Raw genomic sequence first — 4520 nt, 5'->3', positions numbered from 1 at the left:
ATTACATGGGCTTGTAAGAAACAAGGTGACATTTCTCTTTCATCAGCAGATGCAGAGTATCGTGGTGCCGTAGAAGCTAGTAAGGAAGCCTTGTGGCTTCGTCAGATCCTGTCAGAGTTTGGCTTTGAGCAGCAGCATCCGACTACACTTTGGTGTGATAATCAAAGTGCCATTCAGCTATGCAAAGATCCAGTCCAACATCAGTGCAGCAAACACATTGAATTGCACATGCACTTCATCAGAAAGCTCATTCACGACCATGTTCTTGAAGTGCAATATTGTTCAACAGATGATCAAGTTGCAAACATCTTCACAAAGGCTCTCACAGAGGCGAAGTACACTAAACTTCGATTTATGGTTGGAGTTCAGGAAGTTGTCACTAAGGGGGGATAGGCTCTAGTGCCTCCTTCCTTCTCCTATTGTGTCATATTTGTAAATCCTTCAATCCTATCCCAAGTTGTTCTTAAGGGGGGATGTTAGGATATTCCGACACATAGGAAATAGTTAAGTACAACTTGGTCTAGTGTATAGTTAGGTATAGAGTTAGGTAAAGTGTGTTTCTTTACCGTTGTACATTTTGTAACTTACAATCCGACGGTCACGATATGTAGCGATCCGACGGTTCATTCTCTCCTCGGTATTACCGACACTTGATTCGTGGCTTGACACCCGATTGGTCCATGAATTCTATTTAAAGCGCATGGAGGGTCATGTTGGAAATAATACTGAGAGGGGGGTGAATCAGTATTATCAAGTTCTTTTAATAAATCTTCCTTATTTATTCTTTGAATTATTTTTGCATGTCAGTACCATAAAATAATGAGCATGAACAAAGAAAACAGATAGTCACACCAAAGAACACAAGATGTAAGGTGGAAACCCAATGTGGGTGAAAACCATCTGCTGCAATATGTCTCTATCTTCTTTCAAATTAGAAACTCCTTTTACAATGGTTTTGTACTAGTGCAGTCCTTTACCAGTACGCAGGCTGCAACCTGCAGAGAGCTACAACTCTCTCTCGTTTTCCAGTCTCTCCTGGAAGGGAGCTACAACCCCCTACTTCTTTTCTTTCAAGGACCACTTTTCATAAATTTTCAAACTGGATCCAAGAACATCAAAAAACCCATCAACTACACTTGCATCATCAATCTCTGATTTCACCAAAGCCAACCCGCATACAGATCTGCAAATATTTCCTTATAGCTTTGCAGTTGTTACATCAGACATACCCAGATCATAACATGTGTAAAATAAAACATGCATCAATAATTCAGACCCAGATTATTAGATTTATAGATCAAGCGTATGCCACATATCACAGATCAAAATCATATAGAGATACCACTATTCCAGCCTTAAGATTTTGACCCATCAATAGAACTTATCCTTCTCCTTACGCTCAGGTTCCTTCTTCATTCAGATCCAGATCTGCACCAAAACCCAATCAAAATATTCCAGATCTAGCACTTTATCAAATATTCGATAATTCAGAAGATGCTTTGCCAAATGATCTCCTTCCTCTTTTATAGTCTTAGGCCTTTCACAATACCACGGGCCAAAACCATAGGATCAAAAAAACTATTGGACTAATACCATGAACCAACCATGAAAGTACGTGAGATCAACACTTTTGACGAGGTACCATGGTCCAAAACCATAGGTTCAAATACCAAGGACTAACTACCATGGACCAAAGGTAAGTTCTCCAACATATACGCGCTTTTCCTCATAGGTTCAAATACCAAGGACTAACTACCATGGACCAAAGGTAAGTTCTCCAACATATACGCGCTTTTCCTCATAGGTTCAAATACCAAGGACTAACTACCATGGACCAAAGGTAAGTTCTCCAACATATACGCGCTTTTCCTTGCATGAAAGTGCGTGAACTTTTTCTCTACATGAAATAAACTTTTCTTTGCATAAAAGTGTGTGAACTTTTCTCTACATGAAATAAACTTTTCTCTGCATAAAAGTGCGTGAACTTTTCTCTACATGAAATAAACTTTTCTCTGCATATAAGTGCGTGAACTTTTCTCTACACTATAATTTATTATCTGAGATGAGTGGGTTGCCATCAAGTACAACATATGTATCATAATGCCAACAGGTCATTTGTAGGGTAATCCGTGCATGAGAGAAACATATGTAAATTTTCATTCTTTTATTAATAAATTTCCTGAAGTGGCCGCGTTGGCTCAGGCCGTGGACTGTTTCCCTCTTTGAGGGTTTTAACCACGTCAAAATACTGGTGTATTGATCTGCGATCTGGTTGTGAGCGGTGTCCTTTTGGTGTTCTGTCTGAGGAACTTACCCTGTAAATTCCTACAATAGGGTCATTCTGGTTCTTTCAAAGAATACTTGGAGAAAGATGGTTTGGTGCGCAGATGGGGTTCTATGGTGGCAGCAGAGGCTTCTGAGGCTTCAATTGTCAATTTGCTGCTTCAATTTGGTGTATGCACGTCTTTGGGTGGCAGAGTTGGTTAAATTGATCGCGCAGAGGTTTAGGCTGTCAGAATTGGTTTAGCAGAGGTTTACAGTGAAAACGAGCGAAAAGAGAAAATTGGGACTTTTCCGGCCTTTTAACCAATAACGGTTAGATTTTGGTGCAAGATTTATTGAACAAATAGTGGACAGTTTTGGTTTAAGCAAGGAGTTGATTTTGTGTGATATCGCACCACTTTTGGATGGAGGGTGGTATTTTTAGTAAGCACACGATATAACCTAGTGCTGCCACGTATCCAACTAGCACTCAGCCAAAAGCGCGAATCTCACATGCTCTCAACCATTAACTATCGAACGATGAATCCGCGCGATATGGTTTTGTGCCATTGGATCTGGAGGTGGGAGATCGGATGGATATCACATGGTGAAGTTGCACGGGCAGAGTTGGAAAGTGGTTGGCAGGGCCCAGGGTTTAATTACAATAAATTGTAATTAATTAACGAAATAATGCCGGGATTTAAATATAAGCAGCGGGTTAATAAGAGGTGTCAGGAAATTACAACGTGGGGGATTTATAAAGCGAGACTTTAGGAAAAAACTTAGGATAAAGGGTTTTGTGGGTTTTTAAGGGGAAAAGAGAAATTATTAAGGGGGGAAAGTATGATTTGTGATGGGAATGTGTTTCACACTAGGGAAAGGGGTTTTGAGAAGGGGGATGATTTTTGAAGGGTAAAGTCTAGGGAAATGTGTGAAACAAAGGGATAAAAGGTCAAAATAAGGGGAAATGTTTTTTATAAGTAATGAAGGGATAATGAAGGGAAATTAGTAAGGTAAGCATGTGGGGGCCAGTGAAATGAGGGGAAATTAGTAAATGAACTTTAGTGAATATCCTTTCTTTTTCAAAATTCCACCTGCACATGAAACATAGGATTAAGCATGATGAATTTTCTTTTTTGACTTAGCAACCTTGTGCAATAACAAAACTTCTTCTACCTACCTTTTATTTACCCTATCATTTTCTCTTCATTTATTGGGTGCATTTGAGCTTGCTGACCCTTTATTTCTTTTTCTTTTGATAAGCAAACTATCTAATTCTAACCCTATAACTTCCAATGGCTTAGATTAAACTGTTGAGCTCATTTTTATTCTCTACCTAACTACTGATATGCAAAGATTAAATAGTTTGGCTAGATCTTTATTCTCTATCTATCAACATGAATTTTAAAGCATGAACTAGTCAAGATTAGAATATTTGACCATCATGGATTGTGGCATTTTTGACAGGCTGCACACAATATTATTTTGCAAAGTAAAGTAAAAGGAGTGGCATTTGAATTTGCACACTTTCATGATCTATCTCTTTTTGGGGTTCATATTTTTTACCTTTTTTATCTTTTTCTTTCTTTTTTGTCCTTTGATTATTCTTTTAGGACACACCCTCTTTACATTTTTTAATTTTAACATCGGAAAACATTTTTCAGAAAGCAAAAGTATGTACAATATGACAAGACTAACCATAGCCAATTCAAAATTATGAATCCTATTATTATAGTACCCCAACAATGGATCCACATGAGGATGACATTTCCTGGTGAAATGTCAAGAAATTTAATATCAGTAGCCTTTTTAAACATTAACTGTGGTTGGATTTTAACTGCTCCTCTGTGATCTTCTTTATTCATACTTATGATGGTAAACCTTTCAAAGCTCAGGGCCTTCTCTTTGGGCTTCAAATTCAAAATATTACCATCCAATCCAATCTAAACTTTGCAATGTTATATACAATTGGCAAAGTAAAATGGACTACTGTTAATCTGTGGATAAGTAATTCTTCAACATTCTACCATTGACTGGTCCTCCTGGTAGATCTGTTCCATTTAATTTTCTCAATAAAAATGCATTGTTACCTCTGTAACCATAAATGATATAAGGGCGTTGCCATAGGAAATTGAATTTTCCATGTTTACTTTTTTGTTCTCTTCTAGAATCCCATTTTAGTACTTTGTCACCTATGTAAAAATCATCAGCTTTGGTTTTCTTGTCAAAAATCTTTTTGATTTGATCCTGGATCACTT

The sequence above is a fragment of the Pinus tabuliformis genome, chromosome 2_2, assembly GCF_031772625.1.
Source record: "Pinus tabuliformis cultivar Carrire ecotype Pingquan chromosome 2_2, CPIR1, whole genome shotgun sequence".
Classification (NCBI taxonomy): domain Eukaryota; kingdom Viridiplantae; phylum Streptophyta; class Pinopsida; order Pinales; family Pinaceae; genus Pinus; species Pinus tabuliformis.
Note: the sequence above shows the minus strand (reverse complement) of the source record.